Source organism: Apodemus sylvaticus, chromosome X (assembly GCF_947179515.1).
Source record: "Apodemus sylvaticus chromosome X, mApoSyl1.1, whole genome shotgun sequence".
Taxonomy (NCBI): Eukaryota; Metazoa; Chordata; class Mammalia; order Rodentia; family Muridae; genus Apodemus; species Apodemus sylvaticus.
Window position 1 is genome coordinate 37,174,939 of NC_067495.1, and position 19,096 is coordinate 37,194,034.

Consider the following 19,096-nt stretch of genomic DNA (forward strand, 5'->3'; position numbering starts at 1 on the left):
AGTGGCTGGGAGACTAGGCTGCAGAGACACACTCTGAGTAGCAGGAAGACAAATAAGTAGATAATCTTGAAAGTATAAAAGAAGTATTGATTCATGAAACAGAACTTCCAGACAATTGGCCCTTCATGATCAACAAAGGACTGGGAATATTTTTGACAGCCTTTTTGGCAAAGCAGAGAAGGTTTGTCCCAAATGAAATGTTTGTCCAATGAACATATGAAATGGGGAGATGTAAATATAAAATTGTGGGAATATGGATTCAATGATCATTTTAGAAGTTACTTTAACTTCTAAAGTGCAAGACAGTAGTTTCAAAACTCCATCAAAAGGGTATGTGGATTACCTTCAGAATTATCGAAAATTGTTGATAAAGAGGACATAGATGTTAAAGATAAAAAACTAATACTGTATACCCTTGTACTGTCAGAGTCACAGACTAGGAAGTGCTACATCTAAAATCATTTCTAAAGCAAAGACTATCAAAATTGAAAATAAAAGTATTTATCTGTTTCATTGAGCAATTTAGAGCCCATTACTGGTATCTATATCAGGTTAGTGACTAAACAAAGGACTTCTAGAGATTAATTTCTCATAAGGTGAGTCACATTAAAGTCTTGATTCAAAAATATCAATGATCTCAAGGAAGCCATCCCATTGCCTTGGCAACAGGTTTTCCTTTCCTTGGGTTTCTAGATTAGATGTTCACATTGGAAGAAGATGTGATGAATGCTGCAATCATTCAGAGACCTCAGAAAACTTATGGCTTTAATTTTTGAAAGACCAAGAGAAATGATGGTTGAAAGTAAAGAAGTAAAAATGAGACTGAACTCGTGGTTTGGGCACTATTTAATGCTTTATGAGCAGCCATTTCAATAATCACAAGTTAGGAGAGTATCATATGGCTATAAACAATAGTCAATGAACTTTTCTCAAAAAGCTACTCAGAAAAAAATGCATTATTTTAAAATACTAGTTAACCAATATAATATATTAAATAGCTGTGTCATTAGTTTAATGTGCTCTAAATTGACATAGTATTCACAGTAGGAATATTCAAATATCTTTTCCAAACAGCATATATTTATATAAAGGTTAGCTAAATCAGTTTTTAAAAGCCAATACATCAAAATACTGTAGGTAATGTGTTAAAAGCATCAATGTCATTATTATATTACCTGTGCCTAATCCTTAGATCTTCTCAGTTTTCACTCTGTGGTGGAAAGAGATAGTTAAATATTAATTTGGAAATATTATGCAAGATGTATATTATCTTTTAGGAAAAGTTGTGTACTTTAATATAATATCAGCATAATGTACCTGCATTTATAAACCTTCTATATGTAATTTTATGTGCTGGGGTGTAGTTCACTGGTAGAGTGATTGCCTAGCATATATGACCCCAGGTTTCATAACTTCAATTAGGAATCCAGTACTACATTTGTACCCCTGCCTCCTTACACACTCTCTTTCCACCACAGTCCTGGTATCCTCAAAGTAAACTCACAAGTTTCTTTAATCTAGTTTTTTTCCTTATAGAGTTAGACTATAAGCTAAGGAAAAAGTCATAAGAGAAGGGAGTTGAACAAGTGGGTCTTACCACTTTAAATGTACTCAAATACACACATGCACAGAAGCACACATGCATGTGCACACACACACACACACACACATTCCAACATAGGTATGGCAGATATCTTCTCTTGATTCCTGTGGGATCATCATTTTCCCTTGGGAAATGCTTTTCACTACTAAACAGCCTTCCCTTAGTCAAAGCCTCCAGCAATCTGCCTCCTCAATTTTGAGATCTGTCATACTGTCTCAACAATTATTTCTCACAAGAAATAAACTGCTCTCCCTTTAGCCCATCATTATTTCTTACACTCTTCACCAGTCCCAGACTCAAGAGTGAATCTACATGGTGTATGTTGACTCCATGGAACTGTTGACTCCATGGAACTGTGCTACCAGCAAGCTTCTAGAAACTATAGGACATAGACAGGGAGGGAGGGGAAGTTCCCACAGGGAGATTAGCACCTACCTCAAACATGGCCTGTAACAAAACTGATTTTAAACCTGAAAGAAGATGGCTCTGGGGTGAAAAAAGGAAACACACAAGCAAGTGTTTGTATCTCTAGAGAATCTGTCTTCTTAGAAATTAACCCAGAGTCTTATAGGATATGACAGCCACTTCCCAAAACCATTGATCATCTTGTTTATAGACCCTCAACTCGTCAATAAGGTATCCTGGTTATACATTCAGAGTTTAATCTGCTAGACATCTTTCACAGCTCTAATCATCACCAGCTAGCATTATAGTCAGCATGCACCTGCTGAAATCACAGGTTGTATAAGGATTTCATCTGTGGACAAGGAAATACCCAATAAATAAAACCATTGTATCCAAGCTGCCACCTGCCTACCTGGCCTTAGGCTTGCACATGGGCTCCCAGGCATTTCTTTTGTATTATAGGCATGCATTATGATATCATTATCCTCATGATATCTCTACTTATTCTTTCACACAATGCCATTTTCTTCACCCACAATCCCTCAGAATATTATTCTTTCCTTTTCTATAGCACCAAAACCCTCTCTACAATGTGTAATATTTTTCCTCTGTAGAACATATGTTGAATTATGACAACCTATACACAAAGAAAGAATGGCACTGTGGTTTTATTTAAGTAAACAAGCATTTTTTTTTAGAATAATAGCCTATGTACACCCATATCCGGCCCAGTCACTGTTTTCCCATATTCACTCTTGACTGAGTACAGCTCAGGAAACCAATTGGATATTGCCAAGCGAAATCCAAGAGAGCTGACCTGCTTTTAATTCTCACCAGTACCTGTCCATCCACTCCAATGAATTGACTGGCTCAGTTCATTGGGATCCCACCCAATGGTCTAATGTGTTTGACCACAAGTGACAATACTCACACCACCACAATATCAAATACCTCTCTACCCTAATGTCCTAGAACTACCCTTGCCACGTGTGCTCACTTGGCCTCCTTGTGAGGGCCGGATTGCTAATCAGCTTCTGACACAATCCAGCTGTTCATATCCATGTGAATTTTGTCTGTGATTCCACACCTGCTACATGCAGCATGCTTTACCATGGCTTCTGGATTCTCTGAAGTGTTTTTTCTCTGCAGGAGACTCACACATAATGCATAGCAGTCCCCTACTTACATGCCTGTGGAACTCATCAAGCGTTTTCCATGTATATATGCACTACTCATTATTCCATCTTTGTGCACAGATATGCTTGGCAGAGGGTAACCTGTCACATAACAGAGAAGGGCTACAGGGGGTTCCATAACTGTGAATCTAGGAGCTGTCTCAGTACATAAGAAAGGTGACCAAAGAAGGAAGCTCCTCAAAGTGTTACCAACAATGCATGAACAAACTGTTACATTTAAAAGGTTATATAGCATTGGGATGATGAGGAAAAACCCATCACAAGGCACATTACTAGCCTGCATTTTTGGGAAAAGTTCAATTCTTGCACAAAGCCTCATCATCTACACAGACACACCTTGATGGAGGACACTGATATATGCTCCTTGTTGCTGGACATCTACTAGCCACATGTATCCAGCATGCTTCAGGCACATATCACCTTTGAAGTGTTTCCCAAAGCACTTGAATTAGGATGGGGGTGAGATTGTCTTGCAGCACCATTGTTTGATAGGTATAGGATGCCTGAATTCCACTTGCAATCTTCCAAAGTGTGAAAAAATAATAAATGATCAAAATAAAAAGAACTTATGCTAAATCTAAAAGAAGATAAATTAGGAAATAATATTGAGATCATTGGCACAGAAAATGACTATCTGAACAGATAACTTTAACATAGGCATTAAGACTAACAATTAATGATAAGAACCTTATGAAGCTTAAAAATTTCAAAAATGGTCTTCCCTCCTGATACTGAGGGGGCAGGTACAGTCAGGATCAGGAAACACCTGAGTGCCAGAACTGCTGGGACAGGGTTCACCATGGCCCCACCTGCACCCAGGTGCTGGGCAGCACCACAGCTGTCTGTGCACCTATCCTGTCAAGGGATAACTGATCTGTAGGGAGTAATTTGACTCCCACATTTAGAGGTAAGACTGGCATCTTCTCTCCTGCAACTGAGAAGGTAGGTACAGACAGGAGCACAGGGAATACCAGAGTACCAAAGCAGCTGGGAGAGGGTCAGCCAGAGTCCCACCTGCACCCACAAGCAGGGCATTTTCACAGCACTCTGTGCCATGGGAGAGCTGGTCACCCAGGGGTGCTGAGAAAGGCTTGCAGGCAAACAGGAGGGACAAGCACCAGACAGACTCAGCAGGACCAACTAACACCAGAGATAACCAGATGGCAAAAGGCAAACTTAGGAATGTTATCAACAGAAATCATGCCAACATGCCACCATCTGAACCCAATTCTTCCACAACAGCAAGTCCTGGATACCCAAACACATCAGAAAAAGTAAGACTCAGATTTAAAATTACAGCTCATGATGCTGATGGAGGGCCTCAAGAAGGACATAAATAATTCCCTTAAAGAAATACAAGAGAACACAAGTAAACAGGGAGAAGCCCTTAAAGGACTACATGAAAATACAACAAAATTGGTGAAGGAATTGAACAAAACTATCCAGGATCTAAAAATAGAGGTAGAAGCAATAAAGAAATCACAAAGGGAAACAACTCTGGACATAGAAAACCTTGGAAAGAAGTCAGGAGTCATGGGTGCAAGCATCAACAACAAAATACAAGAGATAGAAGAGAGAATGTCAGATGCAGAAGATACCAGAGAAAGCATTGACACAACAGTCAAAGAAAATGCAAAATGCAAAAAGCTCCTAACCCAAAACATCCAGAAATTTATGATAAAATGAGAAGACCAAAATTAAGGATTATAGATATAGAAGAGAGTGAAGATTTCCAACTTAAAGGGCCAGTAAATGTCTTCAACAAAATTATAGAAGAAAACTTCCCTAGCCTAAAGAAAGAGATGTCCATGAACATACAAGAAGCATACAGAACTCCAAATAGACTAGACCAGAAAAGAAATTCCTCCTGTCACATAATAATTAAAACACCATATGCACTAAACAGAGAAAGACTATTTTTAAAAGTAAGGGGAAAAGGTTAAGTATCATATAAAAGTAGACTTAACAGAATAACACCAGACTTCTCAGCAGAGAATATGAAAGGCAGAAGATCTTGGGCAGATGTTATACAAACCCTAATGGAATACAAATGCCAATGTAGGCTACTATACCCACCAAATCTCCCAATTACCATACAAGGAGAAACCAAGGTATGACATGACAAAAACAAATTTACACAATATCTTTCGGCAAATCCAGCCCCTCAAAGGATAATGAAAGGAGAACACCAACAAAAGGAGGGAAACTACACACTACAAAAAGCAAGAAATTAATCTTCTTTTAACAAACAAAAAAGAAGAGAGACATGCAAACATAACTTCACTTTTAATAACAAAAAACCAGGAAGCAGCAATCACTTCTTCTTAATATCTCTTAATATAAATGGACTCAATTCTCCAATAAAAAGACATAGACTAGCATATTGGATACATAAGTAGGACCCAACATTTTGCTGCACACAGGAAACCCAGCTCAGACACAAAGACAGACACTACCTCAGAATAAAAGGCTGGAAAACCATTTTCAAAGCAAATGGTCCCAAGAAACAAGCTTGTATAGTCAACCTAATATCAAATAAAATCAACTTTTAACATAAAGTAACCAAAACAAGAAGAAAGGACATTTCATACTCATCAAAGGAAAAAAATCTACCAAGATGAACTCTCAATTCTGAATATATATTTTCCAAATATAAGGGAAGCAACATTTACAAAAGAAACTTTATTAAAACTCAAAGTGCACATTGCACCCCATAAAATAATGATGGGAGACTTCCACACCCCACTCTCATCAATGGACAGATCAGGGAAACACAAACAAAACAGAGAAGCAGTGAAACTAACAGGAGTTATGAACCAAATTGATTTAACAGATATCCATAGAACATTTTATCCTAAAACAGAAGAATATAATTTCTTCTCAACATCTCACGGAACCTTTTCCAAAATTGACCATATAATTGGTCACAAAACAAACCTCAGCAGGTATAAAAAGAAATAATTCCATGTACCCTATCAGATTAACATGGACTAATGCTGGTCTTCAATAGCAACAAAAACAACAGAAAGCCCACACACACAGAAGCTAAACAGTGCTCTCCTCAATAATACCTTGGTCAAGGAAGAAATAAGGAAAGAAATCAAAGACTTTTTAGAATTTAATGAAAATGAAGACACAACTTATCCAAACTTATGGGACACAATGAAAGCAGTAGTAAGAGGAAAGCCTATAGCTCTGAGTGCCTACAAAAAGAAACTGGAAAGAGAATACACTAACAGCTTAACAGCACAGCTAAAGGCTCTCGAACAAAAAGAAGGAAATACACCCAAGAGGAGTAGACAGCAGGAAATAATCAAACTCGGGTCTAAAATCAAGAGAGTAGAAACAAAAAGAACTATTGAAAGAATCAACCAAACCAGGAGCTGGTTCTTTGAAAAAACAAGATAGATAAACTCTTAGCCAACCTAACCATAGGGAAAAGAGACAGTATCTAAATTAGCAAAATCAGAAATGAAAAGGGAGAGATAATACCAGATACTGAGGAAATAAAAAAAATCATCAAATGCTACTACAAAAGCCTATACTCAACAAAAGTGGAAAATCTAGATGAAATGGACAATTTTCTAGACACATATCAGGCCCAAAATTAAATCTGGATCTAATAAATGATCTAAATAATTCCATAACCTCTAAAGAAATAGAAGTAGTCATTAAGCCATTAATAGTCTCCCAACCATAAGCAGGCTGAGAAAGAAATTAGGGAAATGACCCCCTTCACAATAGCCACAAACAGTATAAAGTATCTTGGGGTGACTCTTACCAAACATGCGAAAGATCTGTATGGCAAGAACTTCAAGACTCTGAAGAAGGAAATGGAAGAAGACCTCAAAAAATGGGAAAACCTCCCATGCTCATGGATCGGTAGAATCAATATAGTTAAAATGGCCATTTTGCCTAAAGCACTATACAGATTCAATGCAATACCCATCAAAATCCCAACTCAATTCTTCACAGAGTTAGAAAGAGCAATTATCAAATTCATCTGGAACAACAAAAAACCCAGGATAGCTAAAACTATTCTCAGCAACAAAAGAAAATCTGGGGGAATCAGTATCCCTGACCTCAAGCAATACTACAGAGCAATAGTGTTAAAAACTGCATGGTATTGGTACAGTGACAGGCAGGAGGATCAATGGAACAGGATTGAAGATCCAGAAATGAACCCACACACCTATGGCCACTTGATCCTCGACAAAGAGGCTGAAAACATCCAATGGAAAAAAGATAGCCTTTTCAACAAATGGTGCTGGTTCAACTGGAGGTCAGCATGCAGAAGAATGCGAATTGATCCATCCTTGTCTCCTTGTACTAAGCTCAAATCCAAATGGATCAAGGACCTCCACATAAAGCCAGACACTCTGAAGCTAATAGAAAAGAAACTGGGGAAGACCCTTGAGGACATCGGTACAGGGAGAAAGTTTCTGAACAGAACACCAATAGCGTATGCTCTAAGAGCAAGAATTGACAAATGGGACCTCATAAGGTTACAGAGTTTCTGTAAGGCAAAGGACACCATCAAGAGGACAGATCGGCAACCAACAAATTGGGAAAAGATCTTCACCAATCCTACATCAGATAGAGGGCTAATATCCAATATATATAAAGAACTCAAGAAGTTAGACTCCAGAAAACCGAACAACCCTATTAAAAAATGGGGTACAGAGTTAAACAAAGAATTCTCACCTGAAGAACTTCGGATGGCAGAGAAGCATCTTAAAAAATGCTCAACTTCATTAGTCATTAGGGAAATGCAAATCAAAACAACCCTAAGATTTCATCTTACACCAGTCAGAATGGCTAAGATTAAAAATTCAGGAGACAGCAGGTGTTGGAGAGGGTGCGGAGAAAGAGGAACACTCCTCCACTGCTGGTGGGGTTGCAAATTGGTACAACCACTCTGGAAAGCAGTCTGGCGGTTCCTCCGAAAACTGGGCACCTCACTTCCAGAAGATCCTGCTATACCACTCCTGGGCATATACCCAGAGGATTCCCCACCATGTAATAAGGATACATGCTCTACTATGTTCATAGCAGCCCTATTTATAATTGCCAGATGCTGGAAAGAACCCAGGTATCCCTCAACAGAAGAGTGGATACAAAAAATGTGGTATATCTACACAATGGAGTACTATTCAGCCATTAGAAACAATGAATTCATGAAATTCTTAGGCAAATGGATGGAGCTAGAGAACATCATACTAAGTGAGGTAAGCCAGACTCAAAAGGTGAATCATGGTATGCACTCACTAATAAGTGGTTATTAACCTAGAAAACTGGAATACCCAAAACATAATCCACACATCAAATGAGATACAAGAAGAAAGCAGGAGTGGTCCCTGGTTCTGGAAAGACTCAGTGAAACAGTATTTGGCAAAACCAGAACGGGGAACTGGGAAGGGGTGGGAGGGAGGACAGGGGAAGAGAAGGGGGCTTACGGGACTAAAAGAGAAAAAAATAAAAAAAAAAAAAAATAGTCTCCCAACCAAAAAAAAAAAAAAAAAAAAAAAAAAAAAAAGCCCAGGACCAGATGGGTTCGATGCAGGGTTCTACCAGATCTTCAAAGAAGACTTAACACCAACACTCTTCAAACTATTCCACAATATAGAAACAGAAGGAACACTACCCAACTTGTTTTATGAAGCCACAAATACTATGATACCTAAACCACACAAAGAACCATCAAAGAAACCAAACTTCAGGCCAATTTTCCTTATGAATATCAATGAAATATATTCAATAAAATTCGTGCCAACGGAATCCAAGAACACATCAAAATGATCATCTACCATGATCAAGTAGGCTTCATCCCAGGGATGCAAGGATGGTTCACTATATGGAAATCCATCAATGTATTCCACTATATAAACAAACTAAAAAATATCACATGATCATTTCAATAGATGCTGAGAAAGCATTTGACAAAATCCAAAACCTCTTCATGATAAAAGTATTGGAAAGATAAGGAATTCAAGACCCATATCCAAACATAGTAAAAGCAATATACCAGCAAACCAGTAGCCAACATCAAACTAAATTGAGAGAAACTTGAGGCAACCCCACTAAAATCAGGGACTAGACAAGGCTATCCACTCTCTCCCTACCTGTCCAATATAGTACTCAATGTCCTAGGCAGAGCAACTAGACAACAAAAGGAGGCCAAAGGGATTCAAATTGGAAAGGAAGAAGTCAAAGTATCACTATTTGCAGATTATATAATAGTATACTTGGTATGGTGACAGACAGGTAGGTCAGTGGAATGGAATTTAAGACCCAAAAATAAACCCACATACCTACGGTCACTTGATCTATGCCAAAGAGCTAAAGCTATCCAGTGAAAAAAAGACAGCATTTTCAAAAAATGGTGCTGGATCAAGTGGCAGTCAACATGTAGAAGGGTGAAAAATTCTTCATTCTTACCACCCTGTACACAGCTCAAGTCCAAGTAGATAAAGCACCTCCACATAAAACCAGATACACTGAATCTAATAGAAGAGAAAGTGCAGCAGAATCTGGAGCAGATTGGCAAAGGGTAAAATTTCCTGAATATAACATTAACAGCGTATACTCTAAGATCAAGAATTGCCAAAGGGAACCTCATAAAATTGCAAAGCTTCTGTAAAGCAAAGGACACTGTCAATAGGTCAAAACAGCAACCAACAGATCGGGAAAATATTTTTATCAATCCTACATCCTATAGAGGGTTAATATCCCATATCTACAAAGAACTCAAGAAGTTAGATTCCGGATAACCATATAACCCTATTAAAAATGGGGTGCAGAGCTAAACAAAGAATTCTCAACTGAGGAATACCAGATGGCTGAGAAACACCTAAAGAAATGTTCAACATCCTTAATCATGAGGGAAATGCAAATCAAGACAATCCTGAGACTCCAACTCTCAGTAGTCAGAATTACCAAGATCAAAATCTCAGAGGACAGCAAATGCTAGAGAGGATGTGGAGTAAGAGAAACACTCCTCCATTGCTGGTGAGATTGCAAGCTGGTAAAACCACTCTGGAAATCAGTTTGGCTGGTCCTCAGAAAATTGGACATAACATTACCTGAGGACCCAAATATACCACTCCTGGACATATACCCAGAAGATGCTCCAATGTGTAATAAGAACACATGCTCCACTATGTTCATAGCACCCCTATTTATAATAGCCAGAGTCTGGAAAGAACCCAGATGTCCCTCAACAGAGGAATGGATACAGAAAATGTGGTACATTTAAACAATGGAGTACTACTCAACTACTAAAAACAATGAATTCATGAAATGCATAGTCAAATGGATGAAGCAACAAAATATCATCCCAAGTGAGATAACCCAATCACAAAAGAACACACATGGTATGCACTCACTGATAAGTGGATATTAGCCCAAAAGCTTGGAACACCCAAGATACAACTCACAGACTACATGAAGTTCAAGAAAAAGGAAAACCATAGTGTGGATACTTTGTTCCTTAATGGAAAGTGGATCAAAATACCCATGGCTCACATCCAACCAATAGAAAGAACATGGGCTTCCCAATGGAGCAACAAGAGAAAGGACCCAATGAGCTGAAGAGGTTTTCAGCCCTACAGGAGGAACAATAATATGTACTAACCAGTACCCCCAGAGCTCCCAGGGGCTAAACCACCAACCAAAGATTACACATGGAGGGACCCATGGCTCCAGCTAGATATGTAGCAGAAGATGACCATTTCAGACATCAATGAGAGAGACCATGGGTACTGTGAAGACTCAATTTCCCAGAATAGGGCAACGCAAGTGAGGAAATTGGAGAGGGGGTTTGAGCAGGGGGAAGCAGGATGTGATATGGGATTTTCAGAGGGGTAACACTGAAAGGGGATACCTGTTGAAATGTAAATAAAGCAAATATCTAATAAAAGCAAAAGAAAATCCTATGACATCATTTATGTAAAGCATCAGCTTATAGAATGAGAAAAATAATATTTACCAATTATTTATCTAATAGAGGTTTTGTGTCTAGAGCAAAACAAAGAACTAAAAAATGTGAACAGAAAGAAATTAAATAACCCAATTAAAATTAGCTGTAAAACAACAGAGAGGTATTAAAATGTGTGACACAAATTGCTGAGAAACAACAAAAAAAAATGTTTAACATCTGTGGTTGTTTGATTATGCTTGGCCCAAGGAGTGGCACTATTAGGAGGTGTGGCCTTGTTGGAGTAATTTTGGCCTTATTGAAGAAACTGTGTCACAGTAGGGGATGGGCTTTGAGACACTCCTCTTCCTTAGAGTCTTCTATTGGTGGCATTCAAACCACCAGTAGATGTAGAACTCTTACCTCTTCCTATGCCATGCCTGCCTAGGCACTGCCATGCTTCCTGCCAGAATGATATAATGTCTAAATATAATCAAAGCAATATACAGCAAGCCAATGGACAAAATTAATCCAATTGGAGAAAACCTCAACGCATTTTCAGGAACAAGAGGCTATCCTTTCTCTCCCAGTCAATTCAATATAATACTTAAAGTTCTAGTCAGAGAAATAAGACTGGCAGGTAGATTAATGGAATAGAACTGAAGAACCAGATGTGAACTCACACACTTGTGGTGACTAGATCATAGACAAAGAAGCTAAAACCGTCCAGTGGAAAAAAAAGACAGCATTTTCAAAAACTAGTGCTAATTCAACTGGCATGCAGAAGAATGCAAATTGATACATTCTCATCTCCTTATACAAAGCTCAAGTCCAAGTGGATCAAGGACCACCACATAAAAACAAATACACTGAATCTAATAGAAAAGAAAGTGGAAAAAACCTCAAACACATTGGCACAGGGAAATTTTTGTGAACAGAATATGAATGGTCCATGCTCTAAGATCAACAATTAACAAATGGGACCTCATAAAATTGCAACGCTTGTGTAAGGCAAAGGACACTGTCAATAGGACAAAATGGCAACCCACAGATTGAGAAAATATCTTTACCAACCTTACATCTGATAGAGGGCTAATATACCTAAAAGATGCCCCAGTATAAAAAAAAAGAACACATGCTCCACTATGTTTATAGCAGCCTTATTTATAATAGCCAGAAGCTGGAAATAAGCCAGATGTCCCTCAACAGAAGAAGGAATATAGTAATTGTGGTACATTTGTACAATGGAGTATACTCAGCTATTAAAAACAATGAATTCATGAAATTCACAGGCAAATGGATAGAACTAGAGAATATCATTCTGAGTAAGGTAACCTAAATACCAAAAACCACATATGATATGCACTCACTGATAAGTGGATTTTAGACCAGAAGTTCAGAATACCCAAAAGACAACCCAAAAACCACCTTCAACTTAAGAAGGAAGACCAAAGTGTAGATTCTTCAATTCTACATAGAACAGGGAACAAAATATTCACAGGAGCTAGAAGGATGGAGAGACCTTGGAGAGAGAGAGGAGGGGGAGGCAAAAGGGAGCAGAAATTGGTACTGGGAGAGACAGGAGAGAAGTACAGATTGTCAGAAAATTGAATAGAAGCATGTAGCACAGAGGGATAGGGAACTGGGGTAAACCCTAGGTTAGTTCCAGACTCCAGGGAATCTAGAGGCTCCCAGGACCCAATGGTAATGTCTTTAGCCAAAATACTCAACAAAAGTATGATACAATCTGCAGAGACCACCTCCAGTAGAAAGGCATGGACCCCAGTTGAAGGATCTGGCCACCCATGAATCTCAAAATTTTAAACCCAGAAATGCTCCTGTCCAAAAGAAAGGCAAAGAATGGAACAGAGACTGAAGGAAAGGTCATCCAGAGACAGCTCCACCTAAGTATCCTTCCTATCTGCAGACAACAAACCTAGCCACTGCTGCTAACGCCAGGAAGCACTTGCTGACAGTAGCCTGATATGGCTGTTCCCAGATAGGTTCTACCAACACCTGACCAATACAGATGCAGATACTTATATCCAACCATCAGTCTGATCCCAGGGACCCCAATGGAAGAACTAGGGGAAGGACTGAAGGAGCCAAAGGGAATTGCAACCCCATAAGAAGAATATCAACTAACTGGACCACTCAGAGCTCCCAGGGACTAAAGGATCAACCGATGAGTATATGGAGGGATCCAGGAATACACACACACACACACACACACACACACACACACACACACACGTGTGTGTGTGTGTGTGTATGTGTGTAGCAGAGGATGGGAATGAGACTTCTACCATTCTATGCCCTATATATAATCACACAAATGCTCATACACAAATACACAGGCATTGATAATAAAATAAACACTCTCTCATACACACAGAGGGAAAGAGAGAGACAGAGAGAGCAAAATTCCCAGTGTTCCTCCCATCACCTACACAAAAGCTGCTCATATATTCTTTTGTCTCACTGTGGTTCTATAACTGTTCCTTTGTATCCAGAACCTTGAGGTTCTCTACTTTCAGCCTTGGCTACTTTCATTGTCTGCAACTCAGAGTCTGTCTGACAATAGCAGCTCTCCCTCTCCAATTGTCATTTCAATTTTCATTCTAAGTAGACCTTTCACCAGGTCATATAATTCTCTATCTTATGAAACTAACTCTGTGGTACAACTAAATGATTACCCCACACCTAGCAACTTACAGCACTTCTACTTGAATTCACCCACAAAAAAAAAAAATGACAGTCCCTTCTGCTTCTTGCACTTGCACACTCCAACTACATACACTGAGGACACCACAGATGGTTTCCAGTCTTTCAGTGCTTTACAACTCCCTTCTATTGCTTTGGGAAGTGGATCACTTGCCGAACCTTTGTCTCACTGGTATTGTGTCCCCAGCCTTTACTGCAGTTCTCCCAAAGGAGGTGAAAAGTAATGACAATAAAACAAAGAAGTAGAGATAGAGATGGGAGGGAAGAAGGGGAGAAAAGATGAGTAATGGGTAGCTAGGCAAGAAAGAGTCTAGAAGGAAGGAGAAAGAAAAAAAGAAATGATAATAAAAGACTGAGTTAAAGGTTTATCTGCTAAACCTCATGTTCAGAGGATATACTATCCAGGAGTTGTTCCATAATATTTTGCTGTGGATGTTATGCGAAGCCCCCAAAATAGCCTTGAGCAATGTGTGTGTGTGGGGGGGGGGAATGTGTCCTGAACACTTGGGAGCTCTACTTTTTCCACTATGGGAAGAACAAAGTAGCCAGGGGCAAGTTCCACACGTCAATGATTAGGAGCTGAAAGTGTTTGAGCAATGGGTACTCCACACTTCTCTTACACATATTTGCTGCAGGACTTGGAAAGATTTTTTGAGTATCTACCAGACCATGAGATCTAGATGTCTTCCAAGTTTACTGGTCACCCAGATCCTAAGTCACCACAGGCCTCCCAGACCTGCATGATCAGCTTATCCTGTTCTAATGGATTCCCTTTTCATGTACCTCTAGGAAAACCACTGGGAAATTCAGGGTCTTCCTGAAGAAAATTCTATTTTAGTTCATTATTCCATCAAGAATACTAAGCTACACCTTCCTTAGATCCACTGCACAGTCCCTTTAAATACCTTCCTCCAGACTTCCCCACTCCCAGTCTGAGTCATGTGATCCTACATTCAGGACAAAGACCCCCAGGGTTTTCATTTCTCAGAAATCGAGAAGTTTCACTAATGAAAATTTCATCCCTTGCTTTAGTTACTTTTTATTGCTAGGATAAAATAACACCAATTTATAAGAGAAACTGCACTACACTTTCATTTGGTTAGAGTGTAGATGATCAAATGAAGGAATACCTTAGAGCTCTCATCTTGATCCTCAACCACAACGAAGAGGGGTAGCTCCAAGAATTGTGCTATTCTTTTGAAACCGCAAAGTTTGCTGCCAGTGGTATATATCCTCCAATAAGGCCAACCTTCCCAATCCCTCTCAAACAGTTCCACCAACTGGGGAATAAATATCCAAATGAACATACTCTTCTACACATCAGGATAATACATGCATTAATACCAAAGGAAATACATCAGGAGCTAAAAGAGTTATCACTCGCCGAAGGTTTCCGGGAGAATGATAAACAATGGGCTAGAGGGCTGAAACCATGTACTCTCATTTCACAATAGCAGAATTCTGACGAGTATTGGTCAATGACTTTCAGCTGTCACCTTGACCTTGGGAATAATGGTGACCTACTAGGTGAGCAAGCAATCTAAAGATTTGATGACATTGTGAATTAATATCATGTACAAATTCCTAGAGGCCATATAGCATAGAATAAGTTGAGAAAGAGCTATAGGTGAGACAAGAACACATTTTATATTGGGGTCTTGGCTCTTAAAAGGCTTCAAACCTGGCAGAAGATAGGTCCATGGTAGACACAGGGAAAATGTGCACAGATTTGTACATCTCTGAGGGTCTAATACATCAAGACAGAATCCAAAGGGAGAGGTAAACACTACTGAAATTTTTTGGTTGTCAGAACCTATCTAGAAAGGGCTAAAAGCATAAAAATGATATTCTGGAGATGACACCCTATATTTCATGGTCTGTCATGGATGATTCTGAATTGCAAAGCTTTCAGAAATCTCATTTAAGGACTGATTCTTGTAGTTCATATGTCTTCCCTGTCACTATTAAATTAATATAATTCCTGGCCATTAGCCCACACTATTGAGCAGATTTCCTGCAGATCAACAAAGATGTGCTGTCTTATAGTGATGCTATATATAAAAAAAATTAGATGAGTTTTTAATTCTTAAAAGTAATTCTATAGGATTCCTACTTTTATACTAGTCATTATTGAGCCATTTATAGAAAAGCTGAAATTAAGGTCCTTCACATGTGACCAGCTATTTGCACTAAGCTAGAAAGCAAGCCTGAAACATATTTACAATTAAAGAAAACATTCCTTCAGGTTTTGGAACTATTAGCTGATAACTAAAGACCACTATCTGGAAATGAACAATTTAATGTACAAATAAGGACAAAAGATAAAATATTAACTGGGTTAATCTATACAAAACTTCAATACTAATGAGATACTGGGCAGAAGATTTGCCTATTATCTTAGACATAAGTATTATAGTTTTAAACTCTCTATGAACCTGTGAAGCTACTGACAGATAATGAATGTTTAGTTTGAAAATTAGTGTTACATGAAACACATATAAACATCTCTGTTCTTAATTCTTATTCAATTTATTATTTGAACTTTTGTTTGGACTTATTGTGGACTTCTGAAAAAGATGCTTAGAACATCGTGTGACCTATTCTTCTGGAAAAGGACAAAAACTAGGAATAATGACAATAACAATAGTAGCATAATAGAGCAGACAGAGGGTACATCTGCCCAGCAGGGAGTCCCATATTTAGAGGGAGTCCCACATTTAGAGGTGAGGCCGCCATCTTTGATCCTATGACTGAGCAGACAGGTGCAGACAGGAACGCAGAGAACACCCAAGTGTAATATTACTTGGGACACAGTCCACCAGAGCCCCACCTGCACCCACGAGCTGGGCCACACCACAGCCATCTGTGCACCTATCCTGCCAGGGGTTATCTGCCCTGCAGGGGGTCCCCCCTTTTAGAGGGAGTACCATGTTTAGAGGTGAGGCCACCATCTTTGCTCCTGTGACTGAGCAGAAGGACGCAGCCAGGAATGCAGAGAACACCTGAGTTCTCTCAGTGTGGACACATGGGACACAGTCCACCAGAGCCCTACCTGCACCCAGAAGCTGGGCAATACCACAGCCATCTGTGCACTTATCCTGCCAGGGGACATCTGGTCTGCAGGGAGGCCCACAGTTATAGGTGAGGTCACCATCTTCACTCCTGCAACTGAGCAGGCTGTTACAGCCAAGAGCAAGGGAACACCAGAGTGTAAGATCACATGGGACTCAGTAGGCCAGGGCCCCACCTGTACCCAGGAGCTGGGCAGCATCACAGCACTCTGTGCCAGGGGAGAGCCAGTCACCCAAGGGTCCTGAGACAGGCTTGCAGGCAAACAGGAGAGGCAAGCACCAGACAGACTCAGCAGAACCAACTAACACCAGATATAACCAAATGGCAAAAGGTAAACTTAGGAAATTTACTAACAGAAATCAAGGCAACATGGCATCATCGAAACCCAACTCTCCTACAATAGCAAGACCTGGATACCCGAATACACCAAAAAAGCAAGATTAAGATTTAAAATCACAGCTCATGATGCTGATAGAGGGCTTCAAGAAGGACATAAATAACTCCCTTAAAAAAATACAGAACACAAGTAAACAGGGAGAAGCCCTTATAAAAACTACAGGAACACACACACACACACACACACAAGGTGAATGAATTGAACATGCAGGATCTAAAAATGAAGGTAAAAACAATAAAGCAATAACAAAGGGAATCATCCATGGACAAAGAAAACTTTGGAAAGAAGTCAGGAGTCATAGATGCAAGCATAAACAATAAAATAGAAGACATAGAAGACAGAATCTCAGATGCAGAAGATATTATAGAAAGCACTGACACAACAGTCAAAGAACATGCAAAAAGCTCCTTTCCCAAAATATCTGGGAAATCCAGGACAAAATGAGAAGACCATGACTAAGGATTATATGTAGAGAAGAGAGTGAACATTTCTAACTTAAAGGGCCAGTAAATGTCTTCACAAATTATAGAAGAAAACTTCACTAACCTAAAGAAAGAGATGCCCATGAATATATAAGAAGCCTACAGAATTCCAAACAGATTTGACCAGAAAAGAAATTCGTCCCATCACATAATAATTAAAACACCAAATGCACTGAACAAAGAAAGAATATTAAAAATAGTAAGGGAAAGCATCAAGTAACAAAGGTAGACCTATCAGAATTACACCAGACTTCTCACCAGAGACTATCAAATACAGAAGTGCCTGTGCAGATGTCATACAGATCCTAAGGGAACACAAATGCCAACACAGACTGCCATATCCAGCAAATCTCTCAATTACCATAGATGGAAAAAACAAGGTATTTTATGACAAAAACAAGTTTACACAGTTATCTTTCCACAAATACAGCCCTTCAAAGGATAATGAATGGAAAATCCAAACAAAAGGGGGGAAACTAAACACTAGAAAAAGCAAAAAATTAATCTTCTTTTAACAAATTCAAAAGAGGATAACCACACAAATATAAAAATTACATCAAAAATAATATGATGCAACAATCACTATTCCTTAATATCTCTTAATGTCAATGGACTTAATTCCCTAATAAAAAGACATAGATTAGGGCTGGAGAGATGGCTCAGTGGTTAAGAGCACTGACTGCTCTTCCAGAGGTCCTGAGTTCAAATCCCAGCAACCACATGGTGGCTCACAACCATCTGTAATGGGATCTGATGCCCTCTGCTGGTGTGTCTGAAGACAGCTACAGTGTACTCATATAAATATAATAAATCTTAAAAAAAAAAAGACATAGATTAATGGACTGGATACATAAACAGGACACATTTTGCTGCATACTGGAAATACATCTCAGTGTCAAGAACAAACACTACCTCAGAGTAAAAGGCTGGAAAACAATTTTCCAAGCCAATAGTTCCAGGGACAAGCTGAAGTAGTCATTCTAATATCCAATAAATAGATGTTCAACCAAAAGTCATCAAAAACAACACAGAAGAACACTTTATACTCATCAAAGAAAAATCTACCAAGATGAATTCTCAATTCTGAGCATCTATGTTCCAAATGCAAGGGCTCCCTCATTCAGAAAAGAAACATTACCAAACTTTAAAGCACACATTGCACCTCACACAATAATTCTGAGTGGCTTCAACACCCCACTCTCCTCAAGGGACAGATCAGGGAAACACAAACAAAACAGAGACACGGTGAAACTAACAGAAGTTTTGGACCAAATGGTTTTAATACATATCTGTAATAGATAT

At 39.0% G+C, this 19,096-nt stretch overlaps 1 pseudogene; it reads left to right on the forward strand.

Annotated features, from left to right (window-relative positions):
* Positions 1–216: 216 nt before the first annotated feature.
* Positions 217–776, forward strand: LOC127674421 (UBX domain-containing protein 2A-like; annotated as a pseudogene).
* Positions 777–19,096: the final 18,320 nt, after the last annotated feature.